Source organism: Scyliorhinus canicula, chromosome 7 (genome assembly GCF_902713615.1).
Source record: "Scyliorhinus canicula chromosome 7, sScyCan1.1, whole genome shotgun sequence".
NCBI classification, from domain to species: Eukaryota; Metazoa; Chordata; class Chondrichthyes; order Carcharhiniformes; family Scyliorhinidae; genus Scyliorhinus; species Scyliorhinus canicula.
The window spans coordinates 190728533-190745649 of record NC_052152.1 but is presented as its reverse complement, the minus strand read 5'-3'; the positions used below and the strand labels follow the sequence as shown (position 1 = coordinate 190745649).

At 52.5% G+C, this 17117-nt stretch overlaps 1 protein-coding gene across 1 annotated transcript in view; it reads right to left on the bottom strand.

Annotated features, from left to right (window-relative positions):
• Positions 1-16553, bottom strand: part of slc2a10 (solute carrier family 2 member 10) — a 51935-nt gene extending 35382 nt beyond the window's left edge. Inside the window, exon 1 of the mRNA XM_038803555.1 lies at positions 16495-16553. The gene's annotated coding sequence lies outside the window, so the exon portion shown is untranslated. The remainder of the gene's footprint in view (positions 1-16494) is intronic.
• Between the last annotated feature and the right edge of the window lie 564 nt (positions 16554-17117).

The following is a 17117-nucleotide window of genomic DNA, read 5'->3' as shown; positions in this document are numbered from 1 at the left end:
ATCACACACACACTGGGAGGTGGAGACGCTGGTACATCACACACACACTGGGAGGTGGGGAGACTGGTACATCACACACACACTGGGAGGTGGAGACGCTGGTACATCACACACACACTGGGAGGTGGGGAGACTGGTACATCACACACACACTGGGAGGTGGGGAGACTGGTACATCACACACACACTGGGAGGTGGGGAGACTGGTACATCACACACACACTGGGAGGTGGGGAGACTGGTACATCACACACACACTGGGAGGTGGGGAGACTGGTACATCACACACACACTGGGAGGTGGAGACGCTCGTACATCACACACACACTGGGAGGTGGGGAGACTGGTACATCACACACACTGGGAGGTGGAGAGACTGGTACATCACACACACACTGGGAGGTGGAGAGACTGGTACATCACACACACACTGGGAGGTGGAGACGCTGGTACATCACACACACACTGGGAGGTGGAGACTGGTACATCACACACACACTGGGAGGTGGAGACGCTGGTACATCACACACACACTGGGAGGTGGAGACGCTGGTACATCACACACACACTGGGAGGCGGAGACGCTGGTACATCACACACACACTGGGAGGTGGAGACGCTGGTACATCACACACACACTGGGAGGTGGGGAGACTGGTACATCACACACACACTGGGAGGTGGGGAGACTGGTACATCACACACACACTGGGAGGTGGAGAGACTGGTACATCACACACACACTGGGAGGTGGGGAGACTGGTACATCACACACACACTGGGAGGTGGAGAGACTGGTACATCACACACACACTGGGAGGTGGAGACTGGTACATCACACACACACTGGGAGGTGGGGAGACTGGTACATCACACACACACTGGGAGGTGGAGACGCTGGTACATCACACACACACTGGGAGGTGGAGACTGGTACATCACACACACACTGGGAGGTGGAGACGCTGGTACATCACACACACACTGGGAGGTGGAGAGACTGGTTCATCACACACACACTGGGAGGTGGAGACGCTGGTACATCACACACACACTGGGAGGTGGGGAGACTGGTACATCACACACACACTGGGAGGTGGAGAGACTGGTTCATCACACACACACTGGGAGGTGGAGACGCTGGTACATCACACACACACTGGGAGGTGGGGAGACTGGTACATCACACACACACTGGGAGGTGGGGAGACTGGTACATCACACACACACTGGGAGGTGGAGACGCTGGTACATCACACACACACTGGGAGGTGGGGAGACTGGTACATCACACACACACTGGGAGGTGGGGAGACTGGTACATCACACACACACTGGAAGGTGGAGACGCTGGTACATCACACACACACTGGGAGGTGGGGAGACTGGTACATCACACACACACTGGGAGGTGGAGACGCTGGTACATCACACACACACTGGGAGGTGGGGAGACTGGTACATCACACACACACTGGGAGGTGGAGACGCTGGTACATCACACACACACTGGGAGGTGGGGAGACTGGTACATCACACACACACTGGGAGGTGGGGAGACTGGTACATCACACACACACTGGGAGGTGGAGACGCTGGTACATCACACACACACACTGGGAGGTGGGGAGACTGGTACATCACACACACACTGGGAGGTGGGGAGACTGGTACATCACACACACACTGGGAGGTGGAGACTGGTACATCACACACACACTGGGAGGTGGGGAGACTGGTACATCACACACACACTGGGAGGTGGAGACGCTGGTACATCACACACACACTGGGAGGTGGGGAGACTGGTACATCACACACACACTGGGAGGTGGAGACGCTGGTACATCACACACACACTGGGAGGTGGGGAGACTGGTACATCACACACACACTGGGAGGTGGAGACTGGTACATCACACACACACTGGGAGGTGGGGAGACTGGTACATCACACACACACTGGGAGGTGGAGACGCTGGTACATCACACACACACTGGGAGGTGGGGAGACTGGTACATCACACACACACTGGGAGGTGGAGACGCTGGTACATCACACTCACACTGGGAGGTGGGGAGACTGGTACATCACACACACACTGGGAGGTGGTGACGCTGGTACATCACACACACACTGGGAGGTGGGGAGACTGGTACATCACACACACACTGGGAGGTGGGGAGACTGGTACATCACACACACACTGGGAGGTGGTGACGCTGGTACATCACACACACACTGGGAGGTGGAGAGACTGGTACATCACACACACACTGGGAGGTAGAGACGCTGGTACATCACACACAGACTGGGAGGTGGGGAGACTGGTACATCACACACACACTGGGAGGTGGAGACTGGTACATCACACACACACTGGGGGGTGGAGAGACTGGTACATCACACACACACTGGGAGGTGGGGAGACTGGTACATCACACACACACTGGGAGGTGGAGACGCTGGTACATCACACACAGTGGGAGGTGGGGAGACTGGTACATCACACACACTGGGAGGTGGGGAGACTGGTACATCACACACACTGGGAGGTGGGGAGACTGGTACATCACACACACACTGGGAGGTGGGGAGACTGGTACATCACACACACACTGGGAGGTGGAGAGACTGGTACATCACACACACACTGGGAGGTGGGGAGACTGGTACATCACACACACACTGGGAGGTGGAGACGCTGGTACATCACACACACACTGGGAGGTGGGGAGACTGGTACATCACACACACACTGGGAGGTGGAGACGATGGTACATCGCACACACACTGGGAGGTGGAGATGCTGGTACATCACACACACACTGGGAGGTGGGGAGACTGGTACATCACACACACACTGGGAGGTGGAGACGATGGTACATCACACACACACTGGGAGGTGGAGACGATGGTACATCACACACACACTGGGAGGTGGGGACGCTGGTACATCTCCACCATTGGAAATGTGGTTTTGTATATCTTACTTATTCCCCTAATATGGTTCTGCTTTCCATGGTAAGATGGTAGACAGCAAACTGTAAAATAATGTGGAGAAAGCAAACAGCTAAAACAATAGGAATGAAAATTCTAACTTGACTGATTTATTTTGTGGTCATGGTTTTGTTAATGTGATATATAAGAACACTTAGAGGTGGACAATGTTGCACAATGCTACAAATAATAGCAAAATGGATATTCAAACTGAACCTCTGGGAGAAAGGAACTTGTCTTGAAGGAGTAAGGTTGCGGATTAAAGGATGAAATAATTAATTTGAAAATTGGCAAACTATCATCGGGAACTGTCTCTGTTATAGACAGTTAATATACAAGAGATCAGCAGGGATAACCTTGTTTTATTCTCCCATCCACTTGCCTCACCCCCACGCACCATAGTCGTCTTCCTGGGATAAGGAACTAGTGGAGATTTCCAAGTGCTGTAGTGACAAGTATGTCACACTGGCAAAGAGTAAGACATGCCCTTGCCCAACTTATGGAAAATCTTCCATAACTTTGAGCCTAACCTCAGCTAGTCTTCCCTTCCAGTTTAAAAAAAACACCATTCGAGGAAGAGGGAAGGGTAGTTAATCCAAAAGGTGAGGCAATGAAGCAGGTCATATAACCTTGATCTTGAAGCCAAAACACTATAGATGGGCACAGGCATCAAACATCGCTGGCACATTCTAACGGCCGCGCTGAGCCACACTCGGGACGCAACCGCTTAATCTCGCAAGAGGCCACTTACAGGATTTACCTAACTCGTTACGTCTCGCGAGATCTAATGGGATCTCGAGAGACCTGGATCCCGCCCACAATTCAGATTTGCATACTCAAGTGTGCAGTCAGGCTCACCTGAATATGCTCTCGCCAGAGTTACCCAAGATGCAGGATCTCATGCCTACGCCTCAGAGACACTGAGTGAGCGCCATTTAGCTTAGCACTTGGGGGAAAGGGAAGAAATTCGAAATTGGCGACCCATTTCACTGTTAAATGTGGATTACAAAATCTTAGCCAAAGTCATCGCCAATCGGGTCAAGTCTGCTCTGGAGTCAGTGATCCACCCCGACCAAACCTGTGCTGTACCCGGCAGGAAGATCTCTGACAGCCTTGCGCTGCTCAGGGATACGATCGCCTACGTGCAGGACAGGAGGGTGGACACCTGCCTCATCAGCCTTGATCAGGAGAAGGCTTTTGACAGAATATCGCACACCTACATGATGGATGTGCTCTCCAAAATGGGGTTTGGGGAGGGAATTCGCAATTGGATCAAACTGCTCTACACAAACATCTATAGTGCAGTCTCAATCAATGGGTGGGAATCAGAAAAGTTCCAGATCAAATCTGGAGTCAGGCAGGGCTGCCCTCTCTCCTCGGCCCTGTTTGTGTGCTGCATAGAACCTTTTGCCGAGTCCATCAGGAAGGATCCGGGTATGAAAGGAGTGATGATCCCAGGCAGCGGAGGCGTGCAAGTCAAAGCCTCCCTGTACATGGACGACGTCGCCGTCTTCTGCTCGGATCCCGCGTCTGTGCGCAAGCTCTTGGACACCTGCGACCAGTTTGAACTGGCCTCAGGAGCCAAGGTAAACCGCGGCAAGAGCGAGGCCATGTTCTTTGGGAACTGGGCCGACCGGTCCTTTGTCCCCTTCACGGTCAGGTCAGATTACCTGAAAGTGCTGGGGATATGGTTCGGAGCGGCTGGGGCGTGCACCAAAAACTGGGAGGAGCGCATTGCTAAAGTAAAACAGAAACTGGGCTGGTGGGAGCAACACTCCCTCTCCATTGCGGGCAAAACCCTGGTCATCAGGTGTGAGGTACTCTCGGTGTTACTGTACGTGGCTCAGGTCTGGCCCATCACTCGGACCTGCGCCGCAGCAGTCACCCGGGCCATCTTCAAATTCATTTGGAGATCCAAGATGGACCGGGTCCGAAGAGACATAATGTACAAGCCTCTAGATAAAGGAGGGAGGAACGTACCCAACGCCGCCCTCATCCTGATGGCCACCTTTGTGTGCAGCTGCATCAAGCTGTGCGTAGACCCTGGGTATGCAAACACCAAGTGTCACTACATACTGAGGTTCTACCTGTCCCCGGTGTTACGAAGGATGGGCCTGGCCTCATTGCCGCGGAACGCTCCAAGCAGTTGGACCGTGCCGTACCACCTGTCCTTCGTGGAAAAGTTTTTGAAGAAAAACACCTTTGACCACAAAGTAATGAAGCAGTGGTCAGCACGTAATGTCCTCGAGGCCCTCAGGGAAAAGGAGACTGTGGAGGACGTTGGATGGTTCCCTGAGCAGACTGTCAGAGTCATCTGGCAGAACGCCTCATCACCAGAACTTTCAAACAAGCACCAAGACCTAGCTTGGCTGGTGGTGAGAAGGGCCCTCCCTGTCAGATTCTTCATGCACACCCGAAGGATCAGCACCGTTGCACGCTGCCCTCGGAGTGGCTGTGGGGGAGATGAGACGGTCACACACCTCCTTGTGGAATGTGCCTTTGCAAAGAAGGTCTGGAGAAAGATGCAGCGGTATCTGTCAAGGTTCATCCCGAGCAGCTCAGTAACACAGGACTCTGTGCTCTACGGACTGTTTCCAGGGACACACACCGAGACAAATATCAACTGCTGCTGGAAGGTCATCAACTCGGTGAAAGACGCTCTTTGGTCTGCCCGAAACTTGCTGATCTTCCAGTGCAAAGAATTGTCCTCGACCGAGTGTTGCAGACTGGCACATTCCAAGGTCCAGGACTACGTGCTGAGGGACGCACTCAAGCTTGGGGCAGCTGCCGCCAAGGCGCAATGGGGGAAGACCACAGTGTAAGGTCTTACCAGCAAATGTACACCGAGGGGTTGGTAACAGTGTAAAACCCCTCGGTCCGGGTCTTCAATGTATGAAAGAAACAAAGTAATGTAAATATTTAAGAAAGAACTGTAACTTAAAGTAGGATACGTGTGTAACGTTATCCCAATTGAATTGAAGACAAATGAATGTAACTCAGATGGAAATGTACAGTCAAGACAATTTGAAATGTTCTGTAAAGTTTATGATAAATTTTATGAATAAAGTATTTTTTTTTTTTAAAAACTTGTCTCCATTCAAAAGGAAATCGGCCAACACGATCCACAGCTCTCTGGGTCCTTGGCTGCTTCAAGATGAGAGATGAGATGTGATAGTGTTGGAGGAAGCACTCCCAGCTCCTTGGACTCATTAAAAGCCTTACCCAGAAGTGGCCCCAGTAACCCAGAAAACATTTTGTAAAATTCCACTGGGAACCCGTCAGGTCCCAGGGCCTTATCCAATTGCATCGCCCCCAATCCGTCTATCACCTCCCTGAGCCCAATTGGGCCCCCCAGGACTTCCACCAGCTCCTCATCTACCTTCGGGACCTCTAGCCTCTCCAGGAATTGATTCATACCCTCCTCCCCGACCGGGGGTTCTGACTCATATAGTCGACAATAGAATTCACGGAACATGTCATTCACCGCCCCCGGGTCCATCACTACCTTCCCCCTCATATCCTTTATTTTTCCTATTTCTCTCGCAGCCTCCTGCTTCCTCAGCTGATGTGCCATCATCCTGCTAACTTTCTCCCCATATTCATATATTGTCCCTTTTACCCTCCTCAGCTGTCCCTCCGCCTTACCTGTGGAAAGGAGCCCAAATTCCATTTGGAATCTCTGACGCTCCTTTAGGAGCTCCTCATCCGGAGATTCCGCATATCTCCTGTCCACCTGTAAGATTTCTCCTACCAACCTGTCCAGCTCCGCCCAGCCGGTCTTCTCCCTATGGGCCCGAATCGAAATACATTCCCCTCTAATAACCACCTTCAATGCCTCGCACACCACCCCAGCCACGGTCTCTCCCGTGTCGTTTTTCTTTATATAACCCCCAAATGGCCTCCCTCAATCACTCACAGACCTCATCATCTGCTAACAGCCCTGCATCTTATCCTTCACTGTGGGCGCTGGGACTTTCCTGTGCTTACCCACAGGTCCATCCAATGTGGCGCGTGGTCTGACACCACAATTGCTGAGTACTCAGTGTCCTCTACCTCCGCTAACTGTGTTTTATCCAGTACAAAGAAATCTATCCTGGAGTATAAATGTTAGTTTGGATTAGGTGGATTGGCCATGCTAAATTGCCTGTAGTGTCCTAAAAAAGTAAGGTTAAGGGGGGGTTGTTGGGTTACGGGTATAGGGTGGATGCGTGGGTTTGAGTAGGGTGATCATTGCTCGGCACAACATCGAGGGCCGAAGGGCCTGTTCTGTGCTGTACTGTTCTATGTTCTATACCTTGGCCTCCTGAATCTCCACGATCCACCCCTCCCATGTGTTCCATAAACCCCCCCCCAGTTCTTTCGCCATTGCTGATACCTTCCCTGGCCAAGAACTCGACCGGTCCATTCTCGGATCCAGGACTGTGTTGAAGTCACCCCCCCCCCCCCCATAATCAGCCGGTGCGAGTCAAGGTCCGGGATCTTTCCCAGCACCTTCCTGACAAATGCGACATCATCCCTGTTGGGGGAATATATATTTACCAATACCGCTGCCATTCCGTCCAGTTTCCCACTAACCATAATAAATCTGCCTCCCGGGTCTGCCTCTATCCTCCCCACCTCAAATGCCACCCTTTTGTTAATCAGGATGGTCACCCCCCTTGTTTTAAAGTCCAGTTCCGAACGGAATACCTTTCCGACCCATCCCTTCTTCAGTCTAACCTGGTCTCCCAGGTTGAAGTGTGTCCCCTGTAACATGGCCACGTCCGCTTTTAGCTGTCTCAAGTGTGCGAACACACGGCCCCTTTTGACCGGCCCATTCAGTCCACGATCATTCCATGTAACCAGTCTGGTTGGGGGGGGGACTCTTGCCCCCTTCCCCTGTCGATCAGCCATGACCTTTCCTAGGCCAGCCCTTAGCCCATGTCCCGCACCTCCCCTGGCCCGCTCCTCGGCAGCCACCGCCATCTGGTCTCCATCTCCAACCTCCTAAAAGTCCCCTGGTCATCAGTAGTTCCGTTCCCCCCCCCCCCCCCAACTCCGTCTCTCTTCAGCTCTCCCCCCACTTTGCTCCTGTGAACCAGCTCTCCCAGCTAGCCTAACAGCTCCCGCCCCCATAGCCTAGTACCCTACCACCTGCTGCATTTCCTTGCTCACACTCTTAACAGAAGTTCTCAAAACAATAACATCAAACACAGAAAGCAAACAAACAATCCTTCGAGGTCCGGGAGCAGAGGCCCACCCCTCCTGCTCTTATCCGTCCCATCACCTTCAAACAGAGCCAAAAACAATAGAAGAAAAATCAAACAATAGAAGAAAAGATAATGCATGCAGAAACATTTTCTTTTTGTTCCCTAGAACATCGCAACTTAAAAACTTAAAAACCGTACATATAACAACAAATCAATCAGAGACATCCTTCTTTTCTCGATCAACACAATTTAAGATGCAGTGAAAGGCTGACATTCTATAAATATAAAGCAGCCCAAAACTTTTAACTCAGCCTGTGTTGTTCCTTGTGTCTTAATAAAGCTCGTAGTCTCAAAGGTGGAGAAGATGCTTTATTGTGAATTTGGTCTGTCTTCAGAGCTTAATTACAGCTACCTCAAATGCTGCCTGCCTGTGTGTCTTGCTCCCAGTTCTGTGAAGTGTGTCCTCACTTCCTGTCCCTCTGTGTTTATAGCTCTCCCGTGCTCCCTCTAGTGCTTGCTCAGTTGTATTGCATCTACACTGATACACAAGCCACCACATCCCCCCTTTTTTCTTTACATATTTTCTGTACATCGTTAAAGAAAATTGTACAAAACAGTTAGATTACTTATGATATGTGTATCTATACAATTGATGGTGCTATTGCATATTTTACACAGCCAATTTATATTTATGAGTCCAATCTTAATAAAAACATTTATGAGTCCATGTTGTTCCTTGTGTCTTAATAATGCTCGTAGTCTCAAAGGTGGAGAAGATGCTTTATTGTGAATTTGTTCTGTCTTCAGAGCTTAACTTACAGCTACCTCAAATGCTGCCTGCCTGTGTGTCTTGCTCCCAGTGCTCCCTCTAGTGCTTGCTCAGTTGTATTGCATCTACACTGATACACAATCACCACACAGCCCACCACCATCTAGATTTTAAAGTCATTCTGCCTCTACCAGATTATTGTCTTTCATGAAGACCGACACTTCTTCCAGTGAGCCAAACTACAGTTCCCGTTCTCGTAGGTCACCCAAAGATGGGCCGCGTAGAGCAGTCCGAATTTTATGTCATTCGCATTCAGGGCCTCCTTAACCTTATTAAATCTCGCCCTCCTCTTCACGAGTTCTGCTCCCAAATCTTGATACACCCAGATCTCTGCCTCTTCCCACATGATCCGATTCGTATGCCTGGCCCACCTCATAATGCGTTCCTCGTCCAGGAACAGATGCAGCCTCACCACTATCGCCCTTGGGGGCCTGCGACCCTGGGGCTTACGCCTGGGCACCCTGTGTGCCCGGTCCACCTCTAACGGCCTGTCAAACACATCTGCCCCGAACATCTTCTTCAGCATCTTCCCCACATACGCACCGGCATCCGATCCCTCCATTCCCTCTGACAGCCCAACGCTCCGGATATTCTGCCTGCGGGAATGATTCTCCAGGTCATCCACCTACTCCAACAACCATTTCTGCCGATCCTGTAAAATATTAATTTCCATTGCCATCGCAGTGACTCCTCGTCTTGTTCCACCGCCAGCTCCTGCAGCTTTTGGATCGCCTGTCCCTGGGTCGTCACTTTCTCCTCCACCCGGTCGACCACCTCCTTAATCGAGGCAACCGCCCGGGTCAGGCCCTCCGCACACTCCTATCGATGCCAGGCAAACTTCTCATCAAAGTATTAACCCACAGATCCATCATCCATTGGGCTGGCATCATCGAGCTTTGCTTTTCCGCGATTGCATCCACAAAACTCTGAACTTCACTTCCAACCAACTTTTGATTTTTTTCTGTTATGATTGTTTATTGGGTGCAGCTCCATAAACGAGGGGTCGTCTTCTTCTCCTCTCGCTTTTATCTACTTATGTTGAAAAATTCCCACGGAAATCCAGCTTAAAAGGCGTCAAAAAAACACTAAGAGCGGGAGCTGCTAAATGTGAGACCGTTCACACCATGGTGGCCACCGGAAGTCGTTCTCCCTCAGTACTGACCCTCTAACAGTGCTGCTCTCCCTCAGTACCGACCCTCTGACAGTGCAGCACTCCCTCAGTACTGACCCTCTGACAGTGCTGCTCTCCCTCAGTACTGACCCTCTGACAATGCAGCACTCCCTCAGTACTGACCCTCTGGCAATGCAGCTCTCCCTCAGTACTGACCCTCTGGCAATGCAGCTCTCCCTCAGTACTGACCCTCTGACAGTGCAGCTCTCCCTCAGTACCTACCCTCTGACAGTGCTGCTCTCCCTCAGTACTGACCCTCTAACAGTGCTGCTCTCCCTCAGTACTGACCCTCTGGCAGTGCAGCACTCCCTCAGTACTGACCCTCTGGCAATGCAGCTCTCCCTCAGTACTGACCCTCTGGCAATGCAGCTCTCCCTCAGTACTGACCCTCTAACAGTGCAGCACTCCCTCAGTACTGACCCTCTAACAGTGCTGCTCTCCCTCAGTACTGACCCTCTGGCAATGCAGCACTCCCTCAGTACCTACCCTCTGACAGTGCAGCACTCCCTCAGTACTGACCCTCTGGCAATGCAGCTCTCCCTCAGTACTGACCCTCTGGCAATGCAGCTCTCCCTCAGTACCTACCCTCTGACAGTGCAGCTCTCCCTCAGTACTCACCCTCTGACAGTGCAGCGCTCCCTCAGTACTGACCCTCTGACAATGCAGCACTCCCTCAGTGCCGACCCTCTGACAGTGCAGCACTCCCTCAGTACTGACCCTCTGACAGTGCAGCGCTCCCTCAGTACTGACCCTCTGGCAATGCAGCACTCCCTCAGTACTGACCCTCTAACAGTGCAGCTCTCCCCCAGTACTGACCCTCTGGCAATGCAGCACTCCCTCAGTACTGACCCTCTGACAGTGCAGTGCTCCCTCAGTACTGACCCTCTGACAGTGCAGCTCTCCCTCAGTACTGACCCTCTGACAATGCAGCTCTCCCTCAGTACTCACTCTCTGACAGTGCAGCGCTCCCTCAGTACTGACCCTCTCACAATGCTGCACTCCCTCAGTACCGACGCTCTGACAGTGCAGCACTCTCTCAGTACTGACCCTCTGACAGTGCAGCGCTCCCTCAGTACTGACCCTCTGGCAATGCAGCACTCCCTCAGTACTGACCCTCTAACAGTGCAGCACTCCCTCAGTACTGACCCTCTGACAGTGCAGTGCTCCCTCAGTACTGACCCTCTGGCAATGCAGCACTCCCTCAGTACTGACCCTCTAACAGTGCAGCTCTCCCCCAGTACTGACCCTCTGGCAATGCAGCACTCCCTCAATACTGACCCTCTGACCGTGCAGTGCTCCCTCAGTACTGACCCTCTGACAGTGCAGCCCTCCCTCAGTACTGACCCTCTAACAGTGCAGCACTCCCTCAGTACTGACCCTCTGACAGTGCAGCACCCCCTCAGTACTGACCCTCTGACAGTGCAGCGCTCCCTCAGTACTGACCCTCTGGCAATGCAGCACTCCCTCAGTACTGACCCTCTGACAGTGCTGTGCTCCCTCAGTACTGACCCTCTAACAGTGCAGCACTCCCTCAGTACTGACCCTCTGACAGTGCAGCGCTCCCTCAGTACTGACCCTCTGGCAATGCAGCACTCCCTCAGTACTGACCCTCTGACAGTGCAGTGCTCCCTCAGTACTGACCCTCTGACAGTGCAGTGCTCCCTCAGTACTGACTCTCTGACAGTGCAGCACTCCCTCAGTACTGACCCTCTGGCAATGCAGCACTCCCTCAGTACTGACCCTCTGACAGTGCTGTGCTCCCTCAGTACTGACCCTCTGACAGTGCAGCGCTCCGTCAGTACTGACCCTCTGACAGTGCAGTGCTCCCTCAGTACTGACTCTCTGACAGTGCAGCACTCCCTCAGTACTGACCCTCTGACAGTGCAGTTCTCCCTCAGTACTGACCCTCTGGCAATGCAGCACTCCCTCAGTACTGACCCTCTGGCAATGCAGCACTCCCTCAGTACTGACCCTCTGACAGTGCAGCTCTCCCTTAGTACTGACCCTCTGACAATGCAGCTCTCCCTCAGTACTCACCCTCTGACAGTGCAGCGCTCCCTCAGTACTGACCCTCTGACAATGCTGCACTCCCTCAGTACCGACGCTCTGACAGTGCAGCACTCCCCCAGTACTGACCCTCTGACAGTGCAGCGCTCCCTCAGTACTGACCCTCTGGCAATGCAGCACTCCCTCAGTACTGACCCTCTAACAGTGCAGCACTCCCTCAGTACTGACCCTCTGACAGTGCAGCACTCCCTCTGTACTGACCCTCTGACAGTGCAGCGCTCCCTCAGTACTGACCCCCTGGCAATGCAGCACTCCCTCAGTACTGACCCTCTGACAGTGCAGTGCTCCCTCAGTACTGACCCTCTGACAGTGCAGTGCTCCCTCAGTACTGACTCTCTGACAGTGCAGCACTCCCTCAGTACTGACCCTCTGACAGTGCAGTTCTCCCTCAGTACCGACCCTCTGACAGTGCAGCACTCCCTCAGGACTGACCCTCTGACAGTGCAGCTCTCCCTCAGTACTGACCCTCTGACAGTGCAGCACTCCCTCAGTACTGACCCTCTGACAGTGCAGCGCTCCCTCAGTACCGACCCTCTGACAGCGCAGCGCTCCCTCAGTACTGACCCTCTGACAATGCAGCTCTCCCTCAGTACCGACCCTCTGACAATGCTGCACTCCCTCAGTACCGACGCTCTGACAGTGCAGCTCTCCCTCAGTACTGACCCTCTGACAGAGCTGCACTCCCTCAGTACTGACCCTCTGACAATGCTGCACTCCCTCAGTACTGACCCTGAAGGTACAGCGCTCCCTCAGTACTGACCCTCTGACAGTGCAGCACTCCCTCAGTACTGACCCTCTGACAGTGCAGCGCTCCCTCAGTACTGACCCTCTGTCAGTGCAGCACCCCCTCAGTACTGACCCTCTGACAGTGCAACACCCCCTCAGTACTGACCCGCTGACAGTGCAGTAACCCTCAGTACCGACCCTCTGACAGTACAGATCCCCCTCAGTACTGACCCTCTGACAGTGCAGCGCTCCCTCAGTACTGACCCTCTGACAGCGCAGCACTCCCTCAGTACTGACCATCTGACAGTGCAGCACTCCCTCAGTACTGACCCTCTGACAGTGTAGCACTCCCTCAGTACTGACCCTCTGACAGCGCAGCGCTCCCTCAGTACCGACCCTCTGACAGTGCAGCACTCCCTCAGTACTGACCCCCTGACAGTGCAGCTCTCCCTCAGTACTGACACTCTGACAGTGCTGCACTCCCTCAGTACTGACTCTCTGACAGCGCAGCACTCCCTCAGTACTGACCCTCTGACAGTGCAGCACTCCCTCAGCACTGACCCTCTGACAGTGCAGCTCTCCCTCAGTACTGACCCTCTGACAGTGCTGCACTCCCTCAGTACTGACTATCTGACAGCGCAGCGCTCCCTCAGTACTGACCCTCTGACAGTGCAGCGTTCCCTCAGTACTGACCGTCTGACAGTGCAGCACTCCCTCAGTACTGACCCTCTGACAGTGCAGCACTCCCTCAGTATCGACCCTCTGACAGTGGAGCTCTCCCTCAGTACTGACTGACAGCGTAGCACTCCCTCAGTACTGACCATCTGACAGTGCAGCACTCCCTCAGTACTGACCCTCTGACAGTGTAGCTCTCCCTCAGTACTGACCCTCTGACAGTGCAGCACCCCCTCAGTACTGACCCGCTGACAGTGCTGCACTCCCTCAGTACTGACCCGCTGACAGTGCGGCACTCCCTCAGTACTGACCCTCTGACAGTGCAGCACTCCCTCAGTACTGTCCCTCTGACAGTGCAGCACTCCCTCAATACTGACCATCTGACAGTGCAGCGCTCCCTCAGTACTCACCCTCTGACAGTGCAGTACCCCCTCAGTACTGACTCTCTGACAGTGCAGCACACCCTCAGTACTGACCCTCTGACAGTGCAGTTCTCCCTTAGTACTGACCCTCGTACAGTGCGGCACTCCCTCAGTACTGACCTTCTGACAGTGCAGCTCACCCTCAGTACTGTCAGAGGGGCAGTACTGTGGGAGTGCTGCACTGTCAGAGGGGCAGTACTGAGGGAGTGCTGCACTGTCAGAGGGTCAGTACTGAGGAAGAGCTGCACTGTCAGAGGGTCAGTACTGAGGGAGAGCTGCAGTGTCAGAGGGTCAGTACTGAGGGAGCGAGGGACAGTACTGAGGGAGTGCTGCACCGTCAGAGGGGCAGTACTGAGGGAGCGAGGGAGAGTACTGAGGAAATGCTGCACTGTCAGAGGGGCAGTACTGAGGGAGAGCTGCACTATCAGAGGGTCAGTACTGAGGGAGCGAGGGACAGTACTGAGGGAGTGCTGCACTGTCAGAGGGTCAGTACTGAGGGAGTGCTGCACTGTCAGAGGGTCAGTACTGAGGAAGAGCTGCACTGTCAGTGGGTCAGTACTGAGGGAGAGCTGCAGTGTCAGAGGGTCAGTACTGAGGGAGCGAGGGACAGTACTGAGGGAGTGCTGCCCTGTCAGAGGGGCAGTACTGAGGGAGCGAGGGAGAGTACTGAGGGAATGCTGCACTGTCAGAGGGGCATTACTGAGGGAGAGCTGCACTATCAGAGGGTCAGTACTGAGGGAGCGAGGGACAGTACTGAGGGAGTGCTGCACTGTCAGAGGGTCAGTACTGAGGGATTGCTGCACTCTGAGGGTCAGTACTGAGGGAGTGCTGCACTTTCAGAGGGTCAGTACTGAGGGAGAGCTGCACTGTCAGAGGGCCAATGCTGAGGGAGTCTCAATGTGCCATTCTTTGGATGAATCGTTGTGAAATGGAGGCCCCTCTCTCTCTAAGGTGGCTGGTAAGGTAAGGTATTCCAAAGGTCACGCAGTGTCCTGGTCAATATTTATCCGTGACCAACATCACTAAAATGGGCCACCATGCTGTTGTAGTATTGCAGCCAGAGTGACAAATAGTCTGTGGCGATCCCTCTGTTACAGCAGCGACTCCACTCCAAATAGGGGGTTAACTAGCCGGGAACAACTTTGACAATTTCGGAGGTCGTAAAGGGCGCCATATAAATGCAAATCCTTCCTTGCACAAAAAAGACCAAAGTGGCCCGCGATCTGCTTTAATTAAGACGGGGAGCAGGACACGAGAATTATTATCTCTTTATTGATATACAGATTCCTTTTACATGCTTTGCTCTCAGACTCCACCCACCATCGCCCAGCTCCGAAAGCAACTTCTTAGCTGCGGGCAAGAGGCAGAGTGAACTGATCGGGGTCCCCACGATTCAAACACCCACCGCCCACCTCAACCCTGGCTGCCCCCCACCAACCCACCCACCTCCGTCTTGGAGGCGGTAGCAATTTAAAATGCTGCGCCCCAGGAACAAGGAGGTGAGGTCCTCGGGGGTGATGCCCTCCATGGCCGACCAGCCGGCAAACACTTTGCTGTGCAGGGGTGAAAGACACTGAGTCACGGTTCCGGGCAGGATGCTGCTGGCTCAATGCAACCTCGCCTCAGCAAGAGATAGCATTCTCATAAAAGTGTAACCTCCCCTCAGCAGGGGGCGGGGGGGGGGGGGGGGTGGAGAAGGTGGTACTAAACTGTACTTTAAAAAAAACAAATTCCAATTTCCAAACAGCAGCGAGAGCAGCAAAGGATAGAAAGCTAGATTATATTTCCTAAAAGAGTACGTATAACGAGAGGAATGGATACATTTCCCACAAAAGCATCTCCAGTTCTGAGCCATTCAGAAAGAAAGACCTTTTGATCTTGTTAACACTTTGCTGCATTGTTTCAAACCCCCAAGCTCCTTACAGAGTAAATATTTATCAGCAAAGGCATTGATACAGATTGTAAATAGTTGAGGATCCCGTACTAATACTTTCCGTGTACATTTTGCAACATTCCAACCTTCCACGGTTTAACCCTCATGTTGAAGTGAAAAGCACTCATTCGATGCGATATGTAACAGAGTTACACACATTTTCAGAATCATGCTTTAGGATCTGTTGGGATAACGCTTCAAATAGGCAAAAAATCTCCCTCTGTCTAAACTTGCCAGACGCCACATAATCTATAAAAGACAAACAGGTCTGTTTTTTTCCTTTGCTGAAGCTATTCGGTTCTTTTAAAATCATGGCCTAAAATGTATTTTCTTTGAGCACTGCTCCTTTCCCGTTACCTATTAACATTTCGATCACTTGGATGTATCGAATTTCGACGCGGAAGCTGTCCCACCCCCGCCTGCCTTCAAAGCAAACCCGGCCCAGAGAATATTTCCGAATGAATTACAGGAAAAGCGATACCGTTACATGTTGCTGAGTTTGAGCCTCTTGGAATGTGGTTCCTGCGTCGCCAAGTCGACGTGGCAAAAGAATTTTTAAAGTCAGCGAGCGAAGTCACTTGGAGAGATGCCGGTGTCCCTGCACCGGGTGGCCACCAGAGAGCGGCAGACACCACGTTTACTGCTCAGATGTCGGCCGCATTTGCCCCCAAATTAGTTCATACTCTGTATACTGGAAATCTGATACCAAAAAAGCAGAAAGTGCTGGAGATGCTCAGCAGGTCTGGCAGCATCCATAGGGAGAAAAAAAGAGTCAACGTTTTGAGTCCGCATGACCCTTCTTCAGAAGTAAAGGGGCAAATTTGATTATCTATAAGAGAGGGTGACACTTCAGAAGGGGTTGGTTTGGACCAGTGTGTGGGTAACCTGTGGACCAGGGCCCACGTGCGGCCCATCTGGGTTCTGAGTGCAGCCCACAAGACATTTTGTTGACCACTGCCCATGCGCAGGGTTGCCACATTTTGCTGATTTACTGTTCTAGTTACAAGGGGACAGGCAATATTAGATTGAGTTATAAATATTGATCCCAATTTAATTAGTAGGCTAATTGTGTGCGAACAGTGATCAAATAGTGATCACAACATG